Source organism: Tenebrio molitor, chromosome 2 (genome assembly GCF_963966145.1).
Source record: "Tenebrio molitor chromosome 2, icTenMoli1.1, whole genome shotgun sequence".
Classification (NCBI taxonomy): domain Eukaryota; kingdom Metazoa; phylum Arthropoda; class Insecta; order Coleoptera; family Tenebrionidae; genus Tenebrio; species Tenebrio molitor.
This window is the reverse complement of record NC_091047.1, coordinates 27,195,575-27,221,555: the sequence shown is the minus strand read 5'-3', so window position 1 is coordinate 27,221,555 and position 25,981 is coordinate 27,195,575. Positions and strand designations below refer to the sequence as shown.

The window sequence follows — 25,981 nt, the reverse complement described above, 5'->3', positions numbered from 1 at the left end:
ATCCGAAAATTATAAAAGGAACTGCCAAATAATACGACAAAATAGAAAAACATTTGTAAGTATCAGTGAGGAGAGAAAGAGGGACAAAAAGAAAAGCCCACATACAACGAAGAAATAGGACTATAATTTGAAAGTTTTATTAAATGTAAAAACGTTGAAACAAAACAGGAAAAAATCACAAGAGAAAAGCAGTATATATGTACTTAGAAGAAACAATAGAATACGAATGTTACATATGAAAAAGACAAAAAAAAAATGTGTATAAGAGGATAGAACAAATGATCGATGGAACTGCAATTATCCAAAAAAAAAAATCGAGGATTAAATTAGTCTTGATTAATGGGGAAAGAAATTTTGTATTTTAAAGAAGACCTCTGGAGACTAAATAGGGCAAAAGAAAAAATCCTAAAATGTAACTGATCCTACCTTTAGACATCAAGTATTTCCTTCATCCCCTCAAGTGATCAATATCTGCAATTACACAAACTGATAGACATCTGGTATAAACCACCCGAAGTAATTTATTGAAGCAATAAAGTTCAATCCTGCACTTCATTAGTATTGTGGGTCTTCCCTTGCTCTAACTTTCTCAAGCTGATCTCCAATTAATGTCCCTAATACCTCAGATAACACAGAATAAATTAGAATTTATTTCTTTTCAGTAGTACAATTACATCGGAATGATTTCATTAAAAATTAATCATTCTTATGGTAAGGGATTTCGAAATTATGGAAAAAATCGTTATACATATGCTATACGTAGAAAAAATTACTAAAATGTTTCTTGTACAGATAATAAGAGCGAAACTTGATAAAAAATAAGTCAACATCTAAAAACCTCCATTCCTTTAAAAAAAAAATCCTTCAAATTTTACAATACACATCTGTACCTTGACAGGAACAAATTTTCTCTATTTTGCTCATCTTATAAAAAATGAAGCTAGTGGCTGATTCGTCGCTCTTTGACAAGGTGAAATATCTCTTTGATAATGGCATTGAAATAATTCCCATCAAATATGCTAATAGCAATTTGTTCCTTTCTAAAATCATTAAGTGTTTTTGATAGATTACATCTATCCATCTCGTATTTCGGTGTTTACCGCTGATTGAGATGATTAATCTCCCGCCATCGTGCACGTTATTATCCTCCAGACGAAATTATCAGCCGAAAGGTCATCCGTCCATGATCCTTTTGGCAATTTTTACTTGCAATTTACGGCGTCACCGATTTGTGACGACTGAAACAATAATTAAAACGGGGTTATAAAAGCGCGTACACGTTATTTATCGCTTGATAAATCCGTGCTGAAAAATAAATCACCCAATTGCCAATGTCAAAGAGATAAAATCGGATGGGTGGTCGGTGTGTGTTACATATTTCGAAACGATAATAAAATACCTAAATCATTCCACCCGGCCCCGTCTATAAATCCAATAATGCACACAACACTGCCATTACATCCGGCAAGTTAAATTAACGGACTCGACCGAAATAAATCAATTACGACGATCAAAACCGTGCAATTATCATAACTCCCTGAAATCCGGCCCGAGGAGTTCCAGCGCGCATCGATTTTCACACAAAGAAAGGATAAATTCAGCGGACAACGTTTTCAGGACACGTAGTAGTAGCCGGAGTACGGCGGGTCCGTGAGGAGGATTTCAGGAGCGAGGAGGACCGAGATGGTGGTGCGGAAAGAGACGGAGGATACGGCAAGAATGCCGAGCAGACAAATAACTCCGGCGAATTCTTCGAGGAACATTTAGAAAGGAAGGTTCTTTCAGCGACAGATGAACTATTGGACAGTTTTTACGACGGCGACGGACCGTTCTTTTTGTGGGGCTTGGATGTGCTGCGAACATCAGATTAATAACACAAGAAGAGTGGCCAGAAGACGATATTGTGCATTGTCAACAGCCGTTTAATTAGACAAATTCCTTCCGACAAGTTTCTTCGCCGCTTTGACCAATTACTTAACAATAACAATGGACACCGCAAAAGACTACGTTGATTTCGAAGCTATTGAAAGCAAAATAAATCATGACAAATGAGGAACAAACAACAGGCAACTTCTAAATTCAAGTATTAACTTCCTTTAGTTAATGAAGATGGATGTTGTCAGACTTCCCATTCGGTAAACATCATTGCATGAGATAAGATGCATTTAAAACGAGAATTGTTGTAGACTGTCATCTGGACAGCTACACCGTAGCAGGTTTTGTGATAACGTGAACATTGGACCAATTATGCACAGCACATGATTGAATGGAAAAAAGAACATACATAATCTGATTATTGACGCTAGTCGCATACAAAGGTGTGAAATATAACGAAACAAATGTTTCAAACGACATGATTTTCAAACTATTCATCATTCCATTCAATGTATTCGATGGAATCACTCGTATTGAGCAAATTCGCTCGATTTGTGATGATTGAAAACGTCAAAATTGCCGACCATGCATATTGTCTCTTAATCTGAAGAACTAGGGAAAATCGCAAGGTTGCCATACATATAGGGTGATTGCTCTAAATAACACAGATATTTCAGAGACCTCCGAAGAGTAGGTAAATTGTCAAAATATTGCAATCTAAAAATTCATCAGCAATTAAAATAACTGGATTAATACGTTTTAGTTGGCAGCACATAAAAATTTAATTCAAATGTCATCAGATGTCATTACAATAGTAACTGTATCATTAATTATGGATAATTAAAATTTGTTACTATGTTCACTTTAGAGTAAAAAATTTTCTTTGTGCAGTGCAGACTTGAGAACGGCGAATAGTCCTATTCGACACCTCGAGTTTTTGACGAATTTCAACAAAAGTTTCCGGACTTTCAAGGCACTTACCAACAACTTGCCTTGATTATTTTGTTTTTCCATACCTGAAAATCAACTTGTTCAAAAACAGGCCTGGCACAATTCCCGAAATAATGCAAGTAATTACTGATAAGTGCAATTTAATTGATGTCCCGACTTTGCGAAGTCATTTGAAAACATGAAGCGAAGAAGCTGAAGGCAGACATTTCGAACATTTGTTCTAGTTCGTAAATACGACTGGAGCTCCTCATGATTCTTTTACAAACGACAGGTCACACATAATTCACACCTTTATGAAAATCAAGATTTCACCGTTTTTTAGAACTGACTACTTTAACGAATTGCCAACTGAAATTTCTGCTCACAGCCAACTTTTTTTTCGATTTCACGGTACAATCTTCATTTCATCACTCCTGGATGTAGTTTCCACAAAAGTAAATCGTCAAGTCTTTCTCGATATCAAACTTGCGAAAATATCACTTTGCCTACTTATTAGACACAAACCAATAAATAAAAATCTACTTCATTTACGTTGCCTTTTTACAGAAATACATAAATACAGAAATACATAAACCTATTGAATCGACCCGTTAATGAAATACATCTTTGAAAAAACACTTGAAATAATAACTATCGTGAGTTGCTGATCAGAAAATCAAAACGGGTCCAACTGGATAAAATTACTTCCATAAATTCTGGTTGTTAACACTTCAGTAATTTGTTAAACAAATTTACGTTCAATCATCTGATTCTACCTTCAAGTCTAGAAAATTATTTACGACCATTTAAATCTAATTTCGCTAAGATCTTTGAACCAATTCGTGCAGCTAAGTTATCTAGCTATGTACACAATCATACAGCGTGATCAACAATGACTGAGTCTGTTGGCAATGAAACAATTGAAAAATATTGGTGTTTTTCTGTTTCGTAATTGGCACTGACCGGATGTTTTAACTTGACACGACATTTAAAAAAAAATAGGTTATGTCGGTCATGTTGATGCTATTACAAAAATGACCCTTTGATGGTAAACGTCAAATTCGCCTGTCAACTCTGTCAAAGCTGACAACCGGAAATGTGTTTACATTACAGTGGTACCAAAATCATTCAAATTTTCATTGTTACCAACAGATTCAGTCATTCTTGATCACGTTGTATTAATGAAAATCAGCATAGTCTTGTTTCTAGTAAATCGACTGGAACCAATTTATAAGAACAGACAATTACTCTGTATTCTGGACAGCAGCAGACCGCAAGCCGAAATAAATTATACATCTCCTACCACTTACAATGATGACAGTCATGTGTTTTTGCTTTAAAAATTAAATTACACTAGTCGCAATTACATTTACACTTGTTAACAGGTACCCGTTTGTTGAACCTTTGGGTCAAAGAGCGAAACTATTTCCAAGATGTAGTGGTGGAACTCAAGGATAGACCTTAGATTCACAAGTATTTACTATCTATTTGGACAGGTGTTCTTAGTTTAAAAAAAAATGAAAGGAATTACAATACAAAGTGTTGCGATAAATAATCCACGAGCCCCAATGCTTATTCTAAGTGAATAGCATTAGCCAGAACAATGCCATTATTTAAATCTCAATTAAAATATATTTGTTTGAAGGGTGATAAGTTCTTACGTACAATATGTAAAACAGTTTAGCCAATTTACATTAACTCTTAGTTACTAATTAAAATTTTGTCTAGACACATTTCAATTAATTAACCACAGCACACCATCAAAAAAGTTGCACTTTCAGATCTTTTCTTTCTGGAAAGGATTTGCTCTTCATATACCTTCTGATAATTAAAAAAAAAAAACTATCTAATGCAGAAGTAAATAAATGTGCCCACAGTATTAATGATATAATGCCATCTATATACAGTATGATAATTGAGATCCTATTTTCTTGTTATTTATTGTGTGGTTATTATTGAGACAAGATTAATAGCTGGAGAAGAGCATCTGTAAGACGCTATAACGCATTGTCAACACGGCCAACATCCATTTAATTAGACAAATTCGTTCCGAGATCGTCCGTTTCGGGTCTTTGCTTGCGCCAGCCCAACGGAACCACTTTGTAAAATGGACCGTTTCACAGGTCCATTATTTCCAGGCAGAGACATTACAAAAAGTAAAACCATTAGATAGCAATCTTGGCACAATGTAAAACCGTATCTTGGTGGCTTTTGTCTCGCATTACTGTTGCGTTTTTATGGCTTCGCCTCATTCTAACCATTTCCATTTTATGGTTATCGCTTTGTTTTTGAATGTTAAACCGCACCACGGGTTTATTGTTGGGATTTTTATTCGGACGCACTGGTATTATGATGTTGTTAATTTTAATTGTTTACCTGTCCGGACTAATAATTCATCTTTCAGCTGCGCCAGAACGGTATCGGCTTACAGAACACGTCTGGAGATGGTGAAAAAAGAGATTATGCCGAGGTGAGACCACAAAAATGTTATGTACGGCGTGTTCACTGGCCCGTTCAGGGTTTAACGAACATGCTACGTCGGAGCGTGGTGTTATCACATCGAAAAAACATTCTTGCTCCGATGTTCGGTCATTTTTAACAAATCCTGGCCGCCGACAGCTTGTCCAAATCTATTATAAAGAAAGAAGAATTGTTTTTTTATTTTTCACCATACTATACGACCACAAAATGTTGCCTACAGTCAACACACAAAACGATGCACCATGTTCGAAAAATCTAAACAATTATTAATTTAAATTATTATTAAAAAAAATTTGATAACATCAAACCACTGGAAAACTAATTTTACAAATCCTTAACTAGGGTTGTGGATGCTGTGATACTCATATTGTTTTTTTTTTGTTTTTTTTTTATAAGTACGAAGAGATTTTACAGCAATTTTTGTCTTGTTCAAATTACTCCCAACATACAAAAAAACATATAAAATAATGAATAAATTATTAGGACCATTGCATACAAGTTTCCGACATTATTAACAATACATAATTCATAAAATAATAGTAGATACCATCATATTTTTTTTTCCAGATAAGTTGAAAGCTTTTTTTTGCCATTATTTGGACGATTGTTAATCGAGTCGTAAATTATTTAAGATAGTTGTCACCAACAATGGCTTGGGTTTGAGAACGGTTCCTACATGAATGAGTCACGGTTACCAACAACAGAATATGGTCAGACCTTATGCTGTAAAAATACAAACGTTGCCATTACTGCTTCTAAAGCACCTTACATTATAAAATTCTATTTCTTCAAAGTATAACAATTTTTCTAATTTTCCTTCTCCTTCTGGTGTTTAGTGACCATCGCCTTCAACTTTCAAATGATATCTTACAGCATATCAATATTTATTTATTATCTGTATATCTTCTATTGTAACTTGCAGACTGTCCACATATATTTTTCAATCTATGGAAGATTATACTACTAAAAATGAAACAGCTTTCTAATTGTTTTTCAATCTTCTGCTGTTCATTACCAAACTACGGTTTTCAACTTCACAAGCAATACTTACTGAATACCAATGTTTACCTTCCAAAATCTAATTGCTCCACGGTATATTTATTTTCTAAATTTTCTTCAGTTGCCTTCTGTTCTTAACGTTAACCTTGAAGCTTTAATAACCATTTCGTAGAACGCCATTAGTTATCTTATGATTTTCTTAACACTTTACTGGTTCAACTAATAATTATTCTTATCTGTTTTTTTCACCTCAACCTTTTTCTGTTCATTAAAACCTTTCTGTTTTATAAACACATTCTAGATTTCTTTTCACTAATAAAAAGAATAGTCATTCTGTTATTTCTTAGAACAAAGTCCAGCTATTAATTTGCTTTTTAAAACGCTTCTTAACATTCTTATTTAAATATGAGTTCGATTAAACAACAATCTAAAAAAACTATCGTTTACAGAGACCACTTTTTAATATAATACATACATATATCAAACACATTATATGCATCATCATGCAAAAAACTACTACTAACAACGTCAAAGAATAAGATTATAACATATTAAAATGGGAAACCCTCAAGGTAGTGTCAGACGACCCCCCCTACTGTTTAATATATGATGATCACACTAGGCTATGATTACAACGCATAAATCGAAAAGATTGTAGGTCTTTATAATGATAAAATGTGACAGAAAAAAGTTATTTTTATAGTAGTTATTTCCTGACGGTGACCGCCACGAAGTAAAAACTTTTATGTTCATTGATTTAATGGATTTGTCAGATGACAAAAATCAAGAAGTTTCCATGGACCATTAGGTTGGAGTTGCTGGTGCTTGAAAGAATTTATTTTTTTTATTTCTAATGTAGTACTACTTCTTGTGCTATAATTATCCGGAACAAATGACAAACAAATTCTTGCAAAAGTAAAACAAATATAATCTTTTTTCTTAATTAAAAAATAACTTCACAAACATAAAATATTCCTAAAAGTTTTAAGTTTTTTACGTGTAGATACCTAACTAAATATTTCAAATATTGGAGAACTTGGATAAATTCTCTAGATGTGAATTTTAATTAGAAGGAATTTCCAATCGAAATATTTAGCATCAAAGAAAAGAATTATTTAAATGTTTAAGTAAAAATAAATAACTATACATATTACGATTTTACTCACTCCATATTTGTTTTGTGACAACTACATCTGGTGCATCCTCCACTGCACCACCCTCGTCCCGCCCCCAACCGAATCAATAACTCGCTTCTTGGAAAATTTCCCATGATGACAGCGTCGCATTTAAAAATTCCCAATGTGACATACTTTTATGGCAGCTAATGGACCGTCTCCCATCTAAATTCGTCACGAGACAGGAAACTAAAGAGGGTGCTTGTAACGCATTGTTACGCACCGTAGGCTCCTGCAAGACAGACGACTTCGGAATTTCAAACTCGAACTTAACGTTCACCAAACTGAGATTGTAAATTTTCACGTGGGACAAAGCTTAACTTCACACTGTAACTATCGACAGATCCCTGATATAAATTTATCAAAGTATCTCGAAGTCGAACAAACACACAGCACGTGTCGGTTTTGTTACCGGTGGATTATCAATTTTTGTTCCCTCCGTCTACAGCACGTGTTGTAAGATTCGACAATAACCGTCTACAAGTTTCCATAAAATCATTCACGTCAAAAAGATAATTCTGTTTATTGCAGGAGATGGTAAACATTAACACGAACATACATCAATCTCGTCGCTTGACAATTTAGTGGAACGAGTGATTGACGTTTATGTGGTGGTTTATGCAAACACCTCGACGGAGCCAGTTAACGTCAGCAAACATCAAAAAGACCATTTAATAATTACAACTTAAATCAGCTGCGGTTTCAATTTATAACAAGTAATGAAATTAACAGCTTGTCTGTTTTATGTGGATCCAAATTTACGTTCCGACCGCATTCATTATAAAGCGTAATAACATGCTTTCGTTACAATTAACCGTTTTCCTCTTCATCTTCACGCTTCATCCCCTTTTTCTACGAGGGATTTCCGCAATTTATAAATTCCAGTCACCATATCTACATTTACCTTACAGAATTTATTATTCTACCTGGTGCTTCGCTCGTCCTCATATATTCCCACTCGGGGTCTTCTGAGACGCCGTGTTTTGCAATTTGTCTTGCTAACCGCTCCCAATGGTCATTTTTGATGCTTTCGCTTATTTTACTTCCACGAATTTCTGTTGTTCTTGTTCTCCTAGTTCGTTCTTCGAAGAACAACTTGCAAAATGCATACTTTCGACTTCTCCGATTTTACTGCTCCAAAACATTAACGTCCATCTTTTTGATCAACTTACAATCATTTTTTAATTTTTCCACAGTCTACATCTTCCTAAGTAAAGCTCCCTCCCAGTGGTCAACTTCCTAAAGACAACATCCATCCATTTCATATCCAGTTACACAAAAGTAAATATTTTTTTAATCGCTTGAAAGTGTAATTGATTGACGTATCATTAACTTGCTCCAAATCATTGCTAACCTTCATATTCAATTTCCAAATGCTAACTAACTGGTGCAAGATCAATCATCTTATAATAATAATCTCTGAATTGAATACCCAAATATTCACAAACAAAAACACGCCTGATAAAATAACAATTTCTGATTTCCCTTTATCGCTCTTTATTTGTTTATCTTCGTACTTTTTTTTGTACCTACTAAATAGGTACATACGTTAATTTTGAATTTGTTCCCAGTTTCACCTTGTTAATTAAAAATCTTCCTCTTCAACTTTTTCAAGTTTGTTAAAAATTCAGGCTTTTAATATTCAACTTACACACTTGAAAAAAGTATTAATATTTTCCTTGCTGAGAAAATCATTCTTTTTTTAGTTTCCCTCAATCTCCACCCAAGAATTTCAAGGTAGAAGTATTTTCCATTTTTTACTAATTCTCTTAATTATTTTGAAAATAATGCATACACAAATCCCAAATACTTTTCATTGGATTATAGATATTTTCACCTATTTATAAACTAATTTACTGTTTTCCCACACTTCTAATAGTATATTATGCAACAAGATTTATAAACGGCACTTTAGACACGAGTTTTATTAGGCACGAGCTGACTGTAGCGGAGCGAGTGTTTATAAACGAGTGTCTAGAGAAGTTTCTAAACGAGTTGCATACTATACTTTTTCTACGCCCAAATGAACAATGCAACTATGACACGTAACTTATTTTTTCAACGTTAATTTAAACATGAAATTCGAACCTGATAAACGTCAATTGACAAGTGACAACTAACTTCATTTTGAGTGTCACGTGATTTTTGCTATTAAAAAAACCAGAGCGCGACTAAAAAGTCCGTTGCTAACTTCACCTCGTGACTAAAGCCCACAAGTCACAACTTGTCAAGGTGTATTTAAAAGATCACTTAGCGTCATGGAAATGTACCTATGCGAAAAATGGCGTTTTAAACATAATATGTAGTAGAAAAAAAAATTATTTAATTTGTGACAATAACAAAAATACAAAAATGTAACAAATCATATAGCAAAGGCCATAATAAACATAAACAACTTCCAACAAAGACAAAATTCTAAACTACAACAATCAAGTCTAAAAGTCATCAATTCGTGGGAGCCTTTATCATCTGAAAACTCCTTAATAATATAATTATAGAGCACTTACCGAGCTAATAGATTTTTTTTCGAACTGATCCTCCTAAATTACACGTTCTAAAAATCTGATAGAGCAGTAAAATATTATATTCGTCTAACGGACCGCCCTGTATCCAGCCTACCCGACGCTAAAAATTCTGAACAAATTAAAAATAGATGTGATAACAGTAGCTTTTTTATTTAGCGACCACATATTGACTTAGGCAAAAGCAAATATTAATGTTGATTAAAACAATGTTTACAGTGATAAGATAAGCAAACACGAAATTCTTATGTGCGCATACCTGTCGGCGTAAATTACCATTATAACAGTTTTAGAGCGTACTCCAGCGAAATTTCGCGAGCGATTCTCGCTTGTGCTGCGGTATTTATAGAGTCCGGTGTATTGACACTGTGGTGATGTAAATTTTTCGAATTATTCATGTCCGCACTCAACATAAATTAGCATTAAGGTTGAGTAATGAAACGCGGCCGCTCGGGTCAATGAAAAATGTATTCTTAGATTGATGAAAATCCTTGTTGACACATACACATGCAAACATCGGGTATCAATTAGTCTCACCTGGAGCCGGTGGCAAGTCGTTAAATGATTAATTGATGGTCTTTGTTCCATCGTCTTTATTTAAGTCGTCGGTGATGATCGAGAAGTGTTAAATTGCAAATTTAATTAATTATCTGACGTCCAGAAGAAAGATCAGATAGCGACAGAGCGAGATAGGGAGCGAAGCGATCAAAGCGAGACCAAATGAGGCAGATCTAGTTCGTCCTCCAAGAACTTGGCAAAGTTAAATTAACATCAATCAGTCGGACTTTGAGAAATGGCCCCGCTTAGAAAAACGGCACGGAATTAAAACGTTTCTCATTAGGACAAGCAGGAATTAGTCAACGGTTATGTGTCCCGAGGGAAATCGACTCGGGCCATTAATTCGGGGGACGTCGCAAGGGACCCTACGCTGGACAAACATATTTAAGACGATCGCTGCAATTTACATTAATTCCGAAGAGATTGCGGTCTCTCCACTTCATGGACCGCGGGGTTATTTATTCGCTCGAAAATTAAACTCGGTTTAACATGAGTTGGTTGACCAAGTTGTGGAAGGCGTGTTTGCGGTCGAGACCCAAGCAGAATTAACTAATAGCATTTAACAGTCCTTGGCACCTGCTGGAAACGCTAGTTGCCAACCCCGGAAGCCATCCGAACTTTGCCAGACCCTAATAATTTAATATAGTAGTTTTCCATTAGGAGCCCCGACTTCGTCCAAAAAGTGTCAAACTAGATTCACTCTGCTTTTGGTCACGGCAGGATCGCATAAATGGAGCCTCTTTCGAAAACCAGATCACGATAATCCGCACAAGAACAGGATTAGGTTGCGTGCACAAAGCAACAATCGGTTTCTTGAAACTAGGCTCACAAAAAACCTGTACACGCAATCATTCAGCAGCAAATAAATGTTCGAATCCTTCTGAACAAAGGCGAGCACATGCACTCGGTATAAATATTCTCACGACAAATAACCATTTCGCTGGATGGCTTTGGGACCGTTTACACGACATTTTCTTAGGGTCTGAAAGCGTTCTGGTATTTTGATGACTGAACGAAATTCTAATTTCAAAGTGAAGGTGAAGAGTCAGACCGTTTAACCTTCGGGCTTGCATAATTGCACGACGAAAAAAATACCATGTAATGCGTCGAAATTCGATGTAAATTCGTCGCTCCATTAACACTTGTTATCGACTAATTGACTACATTACCACTGCTGACAGAAGACTACGAACGGCGAGATTTTATGTCAATGACAAACGATCGTTTCCAGTTTATGGTCACACTTGGAAAAGAGGGGACAAAGTAGGTGAATATAATTTTCTGAAAAATTACATGTCGCCCAAAACAAATATCTAATCATTTCTCCAAAAAAATCAATAAGATTTTATGAAAATCAGCAAAACTTCCTCTTTGTAAATATCAATTTGATATCCGTTCCCTCTTTACATTAATAGAGACCACCATCAGTGAGGTAAAATATTTTGAAATTGAAATTATAATTAGTGAAAAGAAAGTCAACTTGAAGTCTAAAGGAATCAAGAAGATAATTTTGAATTTCAAGATAATCAAATTTACATTTCCTTGAGAAACGAATGCGTTAATGATTAATGGTAATAACGTAAAATCTAAAAAAAAAAAAAAAAAAACAGGAACATGGTCTAACATTGCGAAGCTGGCGGCACATCCAAAATTTGCGTGGGTTTTCAACGCCAACTGCGATAGGACAATCATTTATAATGAGCCTGTGTAAAAGTCATGAAAACCAATACTTACATCTGTTCGATCCAACCAAATAATAGAAAACAAGCCTTGCCTTGAAATAAAACTCCCATAGATGATAACACAATCAGCTTCATTACAAAACCCCAAATCATGATATTTTATATTCCCAGAATATATTTATAATAAAAAATTTCAAAGTAAAATTAATTAATAATGAAATGTATTGTTCTAAAGTGCTTAAAACTTTTTTTTTTGCTACATAAAAAATTGTGTCCTAGAGCTATGTAATAATAGTAGTTTATTTAACGAGTTTGTGTGTAAATTGGGCCTTTTTTGGCATGAGTGGGCCAGTTTAAAGACGCGAGTGAAACGAGCGTTTTTAAAGACCCACGAGTGCCAGAAAAGGCCCAATTTACACACGAACGAGTTGAATACATCGTTTTTTTGTTCGACGAGCCCCTTAAAGGCTTCAAATTGCTTAAAATCTTTAAAATTAGCTTGACGTTTCGTTTTGACAAGTTGTGACATTTATCAAAATCCGTTCACGCAGGAGAAAATTCTCAAATTCTGACAGTGTCGAACAAGAAAATTATTATTAAAACTACATTTGAATTTTTTTCATTAAATAATTACCTATTTAAGTTAAACTTAATTCAAACACATTGACATTAGTGTCGTAAATATTTTTGCGTTGCACGTTGTGAAAATACAAAGGTTTATTAATTGAATAATTGAAAAGTCGATTCATTGTTCCCGAAGCCTTGAATAAAAATAGAAAACGTGGCGATTTTATTGACTAAAAATGCTTCTTGGTTAAAACGAGCTTAAATTATTATTATCCATTACAATACTTTATTATTACCCTTACATCAAGTCCACATTTTTTTCTTAAAACTAAAGCTGCCGTGCGTTGAACACCAAAGCTGTCGACTACAAAAACTAAACTAAACTTAAACTGAGCTACCTTATGTAATATCCACCCTAATATCAACTATGCTTCCGGTTCTTCTTCCTTTTATCGGTATTTAATGGATTAAAGAGTGGATTGAGACCTTTATTACAATACATTTACATTTTTAATTATTTCTACAGTTTCATAAATGTCTGGAAGTTTAAAATTGGTCACATTTTGAATTAGTCTTAAAACATGACTCATCAATTCTACGGTCGTTAGGTTTTCAAAAATCAAAAATACTGTGAAAGATTTTAATTTGTTCTATATTAATCGAAAAACTCAGATTTCAGAAACCGATGTTTATCTCATTTCAGAACAGCAGTTTATCTCTTTTCACAATGAAAGGTCATACGGCAATTTTTTTAAACATTATTTAAATTCCATTTTGTTTTCTTCATGATGTTACAAAACAAATAATTTATTGCATTATGCGCAGATAGTTACGACCAAAAAACCATTTAACGGCTTTTAAATGTGTCCAAATGATTAATTACTGCAATCAAACTGACTATTTAATTTTATGGTAATACGACACTTGTTGAGAAAATTTTTGGTAGGATCATAACATCACGGAAAGAAACCGCAAAAGTAGTATTCCACTTAGAACAACTTTGCCTTCATTTCCACTTGAACTGAAAGTTTACAAAGATGACACGACACTTTGGTACCTTCACCAACCATCCAATCTTCATATTCATGTATCTAGTTCATCCCCTATTTAGAATATACACCGCAATTCTACTCTCGCCAACCCTCTCATAATAAAATTCAGTTAAACTGGCAAACTTCCCGTATCTGGTTGCATCACTTCCAAAGTTCTAATTTAAAACCGTCGGAAACGGAGGTGATCGTACCCCGCCGTCGAAAACAGGAACTTTTCCTTTTGTTTTCCTTGTTTGCGCCCTCTAAATCGTCCATTTGAACAGTTTTTCCCGGCGTAATAGCAAGAAACGGAAGTTCGTCTGTCCGACATAAAACAGACGTGTTGAAAGTACTACTGTTTCCTACACGTAATCTATTGAGTCTGTTCAAAAAACCGTAGGTGCAGTTAGTTACGGGAATTCACCTAATGGAACGTCAGACGGCGAAGTAATTACTAGAAAGTTAATGTTCGTCAAATGTCACATTTCCTGAAACAGTTTCATCAACCGATCGTGCCATTTCTTCAGGTTTTACTCCGCTGAAGGAGTCGTACACCTGGTCGACACCAAAATATTTACAGTATTGTATGTAAACCAGATGGCGTTGTTATTAAATATCATGTTGCGACTGTTTAGCTATCTAGTCCTCGAGTTTACAAACAAATACGACGCCAAAGGACGGAATTACAACCTGAAGCTTGTACCATTTGTATGTGCATACATATAATGGAAACATTTGATACAAAGTAAGTAGGTATTAATCCATCAATACAAGAAGTAAAACGAAAACCAAAATCAAAAAGGGAATTGTGAGAATTGCTGTAGGGTGAGCGCCACTATTACGGAAACTCTTTTGATCTTAGTGATGTTAGTGGCATCTATTGATAAAACAAACCAAAATTGTATATAATTTGCTAATTTCTGTGAATCAACATGACATCATAATTATGTTAACAATGATAACATGTCTTACAAAAATTTCTATTCCCTAATTTAGCAAAAATTTTACTACGGCAATCGTCAACTTGTACAACAACTAAATCTGTGACTAAAATTATCACTAACTTCCGGTATACGTCAAATTTGATAAAAAAAAGTTTTACAAAAAAAAACCAATAGCTCTGATGTGATTTTACTCCCTTGAAAAATTTTCCAGAACTGAATTTAAAAAAAAAAACATTCACCCATTTAAAAAAATTCACAATTCAGAACCTGAGCAGAAAATGTTTGAGGGAACGAATCTGAGTTTTAAACATCTTATCTCGCAAGAATTTTTATTGTAAGAAATTCTTTAAACAATTTGAGAAATATCTGAATAAGACAAATTTGGTGCATTTTTTTTTAATTTTGTGTGTGGGAATTTTACCACCTCCAAACGACGTTTAATTAAACAAAACCCAAAACTGGTACACATAATTGGGTAATGATAAAGCACATAATAATAAATAATTTTTTTTTTGTAATTTTTCGTTAGTGCATATTACACAGGCAGTTTTTGTGATATTTCTACTAGAAGCTGTTAATTTATCTATTAAATTTTAACCAAAGTGGATTTTCATCTAGTGAGGTATTGGGATTCAGCAATCAAAATTACAAAAATTCAATTAGTTTGTTAAATAACTGTGTTTTTGTATTGCAAAATAAACCAATCAAATGATTTACGACAGAATGGTAAAATCTATCAACAAAAGGATCATTACGCTCTTCAAGCCTCTTATTTACAGGTTCATTAAAAATATGAACCGAACAGCCCAATTCCAGGTTACCATTACCTGTGCCCGACAAATTCCATTGTGGCATAATTTACGACCGTGGAACCACGCAGTTCGTAAATAAAAGCAATTCTTGATTTTATAATGCAAAAGTGGGTTTTATTCAAAATCTGATTTAATGTTTTTCCGCTAATTTTGTAAATAAATATGGAGAGTGAATCAGTGCAAAAATCAGAAACGGAAAATCTGATCTAAAATAATTTTTTAATTATAACTTTATTCAATATCGAATATGTACCTAATTACAAAAAAAAAAAGAATTATTACGTTTGTTTAATTAAAACTCACGTTTTTGGGTCTGGAAAATTTCAGGTATGCCGGAAATCACGTGATCTTTCATCGCCCATATTTTCAGCCTTAGATGGACAGCAACGATTTAACAAAATGTTTGCAAATCGATTAATAGAAAATGTTGTTGGAAATGCAACTACATACTTGCAAAACTATTGTAACCATTTAACCATAATTACATTAATTATTAACTGAAACCGCTGAAGGAATCTGCAACTCAAAAGATGCGTACTGCGAGAATTGGTGAAGGCCTACCTTTAGACCAAATATTTTGATTTTATTTTTATTTCCTGGGCTCATCACGCTTTCCACTAAATTATGTCACTTTTCTCGTTAAATCATGAAATATGGCTTTCCAGGGCAATTTTCAACACTCTCAACTCGGCATAAATTGGCCAACACATCCGGCTCATCTGAACGCATCTAATTGGCCCCGACAACGCAATCGTAACGTAAAAAATTACAAATCACACAATGACGGTAGTTGTTCGTGGCAAATTCCTTCGGATTAACAAAGCGGACCCGTTTCCTCTCTAAATGAAGACAAAACAACTCACCTCGTCGAACAGAAGCCACAACACTTACAACACAGATGCGGCGTGTACAGTGGCAGTTCTACTTTTACTCCGATATCGCATGATTAAAGGTCGACTTAAATCGAAAAGCACATTCATACCAGCACCACTAAATACTTGCTTGGTAGAAAAACACTCGGATTTTATACATCCCGCGGGTTTTCCAAGGAGGCACCACACTCCACTTTGTCGCAACCGTGGAAACTCACCTGCAACAAAAAGAGAGTTTAGCGAACACAAGGCTGAGATGCAATTAAGTGCATTCGTCGGAGTGATTACCATAAAATTAAGATTCATGGTGGTGAATGGATGTTAATTTTTGTCGGCGAACAATACGCGGTCGCCATAAATGGAGGTCTACTCCCATTTGAGCGAGCCAAATCGCCATTACTTGGCATTTACTGCGAACACGGATAATTCTAGTTTACTGCGATTAGTTCTGGCAATAGCGACTGCTGTGCATATTACTTTGAGTAATCAGAGATTATCATAACCGCAAATCCGGTTCGCGTCGGTATTTCCGTTTGGGACCTAGATAGGTAACCACAGTGATAGCGAGACCATCAGAAATTCAACTTCCTCACAAAGAACGGGCGAGTAAGACGGAAGAGTGAATGTTTATTCAAGAGGTGTGTAAATTTCAGGCGCTTTGTCTTGTAAGAGACTTTTCAGCAGTCACGTTTCGTAACACTGAGAGCTTTTATATGGTAATTAGCTGCGTTGTGTAAAAAGATGGGAAAGATTAGAGCCGACTGTAAAAATACCAATTATACCTTCGTGTTTTATCCGATAATCTTTCCACTTGATTACACTTTCCTGTTTGCAACGAAAGGGTGGCCAGACAGACCAGGTTGGATTTTTTACTCGCCTTCGGTTCTACCTGATGAGGGACCGGTCTACCTGGACGGTCTCGACCATTATTTACTAATGACCCAACCAACAATCCCACAATTCACATACAAAATACGAGCTGGGCCCAGTTGGACGGAAGCCCTAATAGTAGGATTTATGGGAGTAATTATAAAAAATCGACTCCAAAGGCGGACAGTGGTCGGGTTTAAACCCACATGATTATGTCCATTGTATTATTATGTCATGATATAAACTACCATCGAGCTTAGGAGCTCAGCTGGTGATGAAAAAATTAACTCTTGGTAAGATCATTATCGGTTTTTTTTTCGTACAACTTTATCTGAAATTGTTAAATTGTTGAAGTCGCTCATTATGACCTAATAATAATAACTCTTTTTGCAAGTTGTTTTTCAAACGTCTATCAAAAAGAAAAGGAATGAAGTATTTTTAAAAAACCGCAATTTTAAGACAATTATCAAAATAACAGTTGATTAGATTATATTTCAATGAACAAATCGAATTAGAAGGTAAGAACATAAAAACATGACGTAAATCAATAAAAAAAGAAAGAACAACACTAAGAATCATCAAATTTCACATTCTTCAAAAGTAATAATTTAAATCTCTTAGGAACTCATTTTGTGAATAACTAATCTAGATGAACTCCAACTGGATCAAACGCACCTGAAAACCCCCTACAATAATTTACTTTACTAATATTACTGCTATATCCTTTTAAGTATTGTTATTGCAGATTTATTTCCACATTTCACGAAGTCTCGAGGAATTCATCCACAAATTAAAAACACATTTTATAAGAAATGACAAAACAAAAGCACACGTGTGAACTAGAAATGCAAGGATTGAATTAATACATGGCGAGTCTGTGTGTGATTTTTTTTATAGCTTTGTAAATACATATCACATTCAGAAAATTTAAAAAAACTTATCACAATTTTTTTAATCGAAAACATTCTGCAAAAACAACAAAAATGTGTTATTATACTATCGGGTCTTCATTTGAATTTCTTCTCACAGTTGGCGTTGAAGAATCGATTGTGAACGCACCACTCGTCAATCTGTAGACTGTAGAGTAACAACAAAAACAACGCAAAAAGTGAGGATAGATTTAAACAGCTGATCTGTGATCCCCAATCCGTGATGCGTTCACAATCGACTCTTAAACGCCAACTTTGCGGAGAAATGAACACCGATAGTATTTTATGTTAAGGAAAAGTACTACCAACTCAAATCAAATACCAAAAATTTCATCTGCGAAGTAAAATCAAAATCGGTTATTATCTGCTGCAATTACACAAGAGCTTTTTTACTGGATAAGTTTTCTGTTTCCTAAGAAAGCTTGCTATCTACAAATGTTGCGAGAAAAATTGTCGGTCAGTCAGTTGGCAGTTTTTCGATACAAATTAATGCAACGTAACAATTCTTGAAATGTTAAAACAGAAAATGATCTTAAGGGACAAGTTCAAATGTAAATTTGACTGGATTAAAGAACACAAAATATTAGTTTTACTTTACAAAATTTATTTCAATACCGATGTCAAACTGATAAAAATTCCAGAAATCCTTGCCAAAAATTTTATTATATGCAGAGCAACAAAATTTTCAAAAATAAAAATTATCACATTTTCGGTATGTCCTTTTTAAGAAATCACATTTCATAATCTTCTTGCAACCGGAAAAGAATAAGGTTTCAAATGCAGTTACAAAAATTGTACATATTTTGCAAAATACTTACAATGTGAAACCAACATTATTGTGTGCAATCTTTTTTTTAAGAATGACAGTGGGAAAACATTCAAGAAGCATTAACGGCAACGCAACGCAACAAACAAGGTATTAAAAAAACTGTTATCGAAAGAATCTAGAGAGAATGGATGAGGTATGAAGTACTCTTGAGCAGAGCAAATGTTATCTAAGATAACAATGTCAAGAACAATTAACCCAAAAAAAATATGCATACATATATAGTTTTTAAAACAAGAAAAGCCTAATGTAGAAGTGGTTATGCGATTTTCAGAAATAGAATACTATTTTGAACTTAGCGTTCAACTTTTAACATTTTGCTTTCGAATGTTTTCTGGTGTCGATAATTTATTGAGCTTTAGAAACCAATTATCGAGTTAAATAATATGGACTAAATAAAATAACGTTAAACTGTTCCATTTAAATGCAATATATAATAATAGTAACGGCTATAGAGCCGAATAAATTGCCATATAAATGCCAGGGCAAACGCAGTTGTGAAACAATTATGGTTATTAATTCAAAAAACTCGTTTAGCATTTCTGCTGGGAATTTCGAGTCCGTTTCCCTCATTTCTTCGACCATCTGATTTCGTCACGTTTCCACTTTCTTAGTTAATAATCCCAGGCGAGTAAAAAATTATCACGCCCGAAAAAAACAAATATTTACTTTATATAATGTGAATTATTATCAGTGGGAAAATTGCTCAATCTTGTTCAAACAAAGGTGAAATTTACATACTGATTTGCTTGTTGTTGCGTGAAATACCGAAATCGCATCGAAATGTCAAGTTCCCACCTAATAACAGGCCGCACCAATAAAACATAATTAATTTTAATAAGCCGACGAAAAACGTCCCTCGACCGTGACAAGCATAAGCCGGAGAAGATATAGAACCGCGGAAGCCGTAGATAAGACCCACACGAGATCAAAATAATAATAAAACAAACGACACGTGTTCAATATCAGCAGGAATTTATTCCCGCAACAGAATAACAAAGGCTACAAATAATTGATGCACTTGTAAATAGAAAGCGTCCAAAGGTCCGGTAAAAATAGACGCAGGGGCGGGCCAAAGCTCGGAGCTTTCGACTGAATCGGCATAAAACGAGCAGCGCAGGAATTAAAACGTCAAATTAAGATAATTCACTCGACGAGTGCAATTATTCTAATTAAGCTCGATGCGGTCGAGTTTGTTAATAGCAATGGATTTCTCGTCCAATTAGCACACTGCGAATAAATTCTCAGCAATAATTTATTAATGGTTGTTTTATTAAACAACGTTCATGAATAATAATACAGAACAGTTGAAACGATGAATTCCGCGATTCTGTCGACAAACCAGTCACTAAATATTCAGAAAATTCTTATTAAATTAACAGGCTGATATCGGCGATACTGTATCGATATATCGCCGCCCAACACCCGAAAACGACTCAATTAATTTTAGATTTTAATACCGTTGCCCAATTCGCCTCGATTATTTATAGAATTAATTACAGCCGGGAAAAAATTCCGCTCCGACCGGCTAAGACTTCCTAATTGCAGCCCGAAGCGGAAATAAATCGATGCAATAATTACACACCCATCGATAAAAATTAATTATCGACAAATTATTGTCGGGATGCAAATAGCACCGAGTGTGTTTCTTGGAGCCTTTTTGGTGAATAATGACGCTGCAGCTGTACCTCGACGGTGTTCGTGTTAATTTGCAGGGACATTAAACTGAATGAGCCTCCATAAAGATGTTACTGCACTTAATATAAATCATTAAAATTATTCTGTTGTAATCGTCTCGAATAAGCGGTGAACTTTGCACACTACACCGCCATTCATTTAAACACAACGGAGCTGCCGTTTCGTATTTACATTTAATTCCGAGCACTTTGAAATATTTCCACACATAAAATTGCATTTTTATGTTTACACACTTTTTATACACTTTTAACGACCCAGGTTTTAGTGTCTGATGAAAATGTAAACATCACCTATATTTCAAAGGTGCAGGGACGGCTGCCAATTCGTATTTCTGAATACTTTACAACGTTTACAAAATGGACGGAATGGGTTTCTAAATAAACAGATCGGTTGGAACCGATTCTGTGTGAGTCGAGCTCGTCAACTTGAGACATTTTATCATCTCGATCAGTGGACCTCGTTTGTTCCGCTTCCAATTATCTTGTGCAATGTTTGAACTTCGTGTTGAAAAGTAAAAGGGGACATTTTACGGTGTGAAATCCACAAGATGCGTAAAACGTGGAAACGGTCAAGAATATTGTGAAAGATGATGAAACCGAAACCGCAAATTGGAATTTGCACCGAAAAGTTTATTGATTTACCTGATCAAAGTAGATTCCTCTTTGCCGCAACATGTTAGTGGGTCATCCGATTTTTTTTTTTGAGTAATGTCATCGTTCAAACAAATTTAAAATGTACTAAATTACCTAACTATTCATGTCACAACAATTATTATTTTTAAATGTTATAATTCCTGAGTTCATTCGTTTTTTTTTTTAATTAAAAAGAAATAAATAAATTCTGGTAGTAAACATTTTTAGTCGTAGTTCTACTCCCGCATAATGGCTATTACATACTCCTTGAATAATGTTAACCTTCAGTGGTAACTATAGTTTTTTTCTTAATAATTAAATGAAAATTTATTAGTTTTATTACAAATGATGTCAATATTGCAATTTTTTGGGAATTGAGGCATTTAATTAATAAAAAAGATATACATATATTTTATAAACAGTCACAAATAAATCTCGTATGAATCAATCTAAGATCGTCTTTTGGATTTTATGGACAATTATTTGAAATGAACTAGAAACAAACTAGATATGTACATAATTTTACTATTTTCCTTTTTATTCTGACAGAGGGAACATTGTTGACAATCTAAAATGTTTAATTACATACTACAATACGTGCAAAGAGGAAAAAAGGTTTATTTATTCTCCTTTAAAACTTTTACAGGTGATAAAACATGGATATATACAGGCTGTTTAAAAAAAAACGACCCACGCTATAATTGATGACCCAAATGAAAAGAATTATACAGGAAACGAAATGGCTCTAAAAACACTACAAACCTGAGTGGGCATATAATTTTTATACCATCTACCCATTTGTGGGCGATGGGCAACTTTTATTTTTCAAATAGTAATCTTATAATTTTTTTATTGATTCTGTTAAGAGTTTTTTTCTGATTGTAATGACATAAGAAAACTATACCCTTTGATAACAACATTTTCGAGAAACAAAGGAAAACATATACCTGTGTGGCTCTCATTGATAGTGAATAAATATTGTCGTAAAAATTGTACAGATTATTGTATCACACAATGCAAAATTAACGAATGTATATTAATGAATGAATTTTAATATACATTTTATTTAATTTGGGTTAGGATATTTTTAATATGTATTCATTTTTCATAACTTATGAAGTAAGTAGGTCATATCATTTAAAAAGGATATTTATGAACCTACAGTGAAAAGTAAAAAATAATACAAAAACTTAATTATTCTGTATTAATTATATTTTATATTCAATTGACTATTTCTAAAAAAAAAATTCTCTACCAAATATAAATTTTACCAATCAGTCAGGTGTTTGTAATTGGCTGAAATTCAAATTTGGCTACGACCTGAGTGGGCTAAAAATTTTGTTCGGAAAATAGTCTGCCAAAATATCCCTCCTGTCGATAATTCCCTCTTGTTAGCATTCCGGCATTCCAAAAAAAAAGATATTTCACCAATAAATTATTAAAATAAATTCCACAAATCAGTTATGAATGTTTGCTTGTTTATGGCTAAAAAACCTTGCGACTTTATTTTTTAAATGTATATTTACCTTCACCATGATTGCGCATTTGTTTATGTTGTAACTATTACCACAATTGTTAGCAGGCAGGTGAATGACGTCATGACCTAATAGTCACTACGCGTTTTACCAAATGTTTTAATTTATCAGTACCATACACATTAAAAATTACAACTACTCAAATTTTACGTTCTCTCCTTTGCAATTTAAGCTGGAATAAATCCATCAATATAAATTTGTTTTATTGAATTGTTGCCAAGCTGTGATTCATGTCCAACCGCTTCAGTACACCATCCGAAAATTGTTGCACAAAAACCTGAATAAGGTGTCAAAGTCGAGTGTTAGAAGTTAGAAACAACTCATTTCGAGTTCTTATCAAAACAATAATTGAACTGAAACAAACTTTTTCAGCTCGAAGTGATAAAAACTCGGAATCAATTTCTCTTATACAGTCCATGAGAGACTAGTGCAATGGCAAAAAGCAAGTGCGAAAAGCTGTATTAAAAAGATCAAATTAATGGCAGCTGGTAGCGTTTGATGGTTATTCACTTCTCTCAACGGACCCATCAATATTTATAATCTCACTAGGGCAAGCTCCCCTATGACAATCAAAAGCTCTCCAACCCCGAAGCTCAAGCTATAGAACTGGTGTGAAGGGATAGATTAAAGAAACCCGATTTATCGGATAGCTCATTGGTGATTATTTGGTAGTCAGAAGCAGGAAATCCTTTTTAATTTCCGCTCACACGTCACTAGAACTTTGTCAAATCCACCTCTCATCACCGCCCAATTTGTTCTCCAGAGTTTCTCTTTCAACGAGCTTGCGGACACCGAATCAATTAAATGCTTAACATCCTGGGCGAATGTCGAAACCAAACAAAACCAAATTAAGCATCACGACCGTCAAAACGTTCCGGTTTTATAATTGAACGTTTCGATTTAACACTTCAACACGTAATTATCAAAGTTCACCGCAGTTCAAAGCGAACATCAGATAAAGTGAGAGTTCTCATCGACCAAGCACGATAATAATTACAGTCCAACCGTTCGATTCTTCTGCTGCAGGTGCGAAAATAACGTAGATAGACTCCCAGACAAGATCCTACGGGGAGATAATGGCATCCTCTTACATCGCGTAGGCAAACCGGCCTTCGGAGTCTGCATCTGGACCTTCTCACATCTCATCCAGTCTCGAAAGCGTCGCCTTCCGTGGAACTGTGATAAGTACAGCCAATTAGTCTGATGACAAGTCGATTAACGGCCCCATAGATGCGCACTGTGGGAACTGGGGGCACTCAGCTGTCTCCCTCCGGGTCGAGGTGCAAACCGACATGGAGACTTTTAACTTCCGATAACGCCGACGATAGTGCTAATTGTTCCATAATTGCAAGCGCTATTACACCAACTAACATTATGACCTCGATTATATTGATGGACAATAATTGGCCATGCGGCCTCTCAATGATTAGTTAGTTAACCTGTTCAAAGTCGCCAACAAGCAGAGATAATGTGGCGATAAGAGGCGGTGCTGTTAGCACTAATTAAAAATACACATGCAACGAGTAATGGGGTCAATTTTGAATAGTTTTCGTCCTTTTTGGATGCACCCCAAGGAAAAAAGAACAGTTGGATTTTATCAAGCGGAGAAGCGGTGCATTTTGATGGGACTGGTACCTTTTGTGCAACCCCAAGCCCAAAAGTTATGATACGCCTCACCGACCACACATCTTGCATGTGGACATAGTTTTTAGTGGTGAATGACTCCAGTTGCCACCTGTCTATACACCAAACGCGTTAAAAATACAATGGAAACATTTAGACCATTCAATTTTGTGGAGAAACGAAAAAATGATTGTTTAGCACTTTAACGGTTTTTCCTTGTTTACATTTTTAGATACAACAACACATCTCTAGCTGAACCACTCTCACATTCCTCTTGAGTGACGAAAATTTCCGTTCTGACTAGAAATAATTACAATTCTAAATTTTTATGCGATAAGCAATAATGTTTAATTTTTATTTGTAAATCAGCTGCGGAAGTCGCATTTAATGATCATTATTATTAAAAAACAGGATTTAGCACACCATGTGACAATAAAATTTCATGTAATAAAGTTCTTAATGGCGGAAATAGCGTTTTGCTTTAACTACCGTTGGCAACAACATAAAGGTTATAATCAGTGATAAAATCGCTAATTGAATTATCACTCATGCATAACATGTCCTACACTTGAAAGCAACTATTTCACTAATTCTAAGCGAAAATCGTGCAAAAAGATCAAGATTGAAATCACTCAAGAGTACCTACTCGTGGCACTATTTTTGTATTCATCAATCGCCAAGGTTCACCAGAGATTCAAAGCAAACTAGGACCATGACCACCTGGTTAATGGTACAAAAACAAATGAGGTTCTTGTGATGCACCCTAAGGAGATTAAAAAAAACTCAGTCTTCTGCAAAATATACAGATACAAAAATGTGAGGGTATTTTCTAGATTTATAATGGTCGAGTGTCTTATCGATGTCTTTTAGCTCGTAACTAGCAAATTTTTTCTTCTCTCTGAGCTTTCCAAGATGAACAAACAGTATCAGTTACTAAAATCATCATTTTTTACTTTGTTAAAATATTTTTCACTTTATCAACGATGTTGCTTCGAAGATCAAACCGACATCTGATAATCTCATAATAAGACACTTTCGAAAGTGAGATTTCTCAGAATTACGAAATTTAAGAGCAAAACCTACTTAGAAAGTCTTAATTGATCATGCAAAACATATTTGATAGACAATCAAAACTTGGAACTTATTAAATTACAAATTTAAATTGAAAATCAAAATAATGTTCAGAAAATGCTCCACTTAAATGGAAAAATTGATCAAATTAATTACTGAACTGGATTATACATTAGATGTTCAATACATTTACTTGTGACATGGTGGCACCAAAAATAAGCACGACTGTAGCAAAAAAATGTGGAAATAAACCATTATGGTGGACATTTCTCTAATCATCACAAAAAATAAATTAGGTCAAAGATCATTTTAAAAACCTCCTGAGAATGAACTGGTTAAAAGGTATCTG

The 25,981-nt window shown here is 34.5% G+C and overlaps 1 protein-coding gene across 9 annotated transcripts in view; it reads right to left on the bottom strand.

The window, feature by feature from the left end:
• sbb (scribbler) overlaps window positions 1-25,981 on the bottom strand; it is a 148,815-nt gene that overhangs the window by 107,308 nt on the left and 15,526 nt on the right. For 2 of the 9 annotated variants that reach the window (XM_069039850.1, XM_069039853.1), the window contains exon 2: window positions 16,440-16,666. The exons of 6 other annotated variants lie outside the window; for them this stretch is intronic. The gene's annotated coding sequence lies outside the window, so the exon portion shown is untranslated. Of the gene's footprint in view, window positions 1-16,439; window positions 16,667-16,736; window positions 16,752-25,981 lie in introns of those variants that run through there. One more of the 9 variants, XM_069039851.1, reaches the window with a different exon arrangement.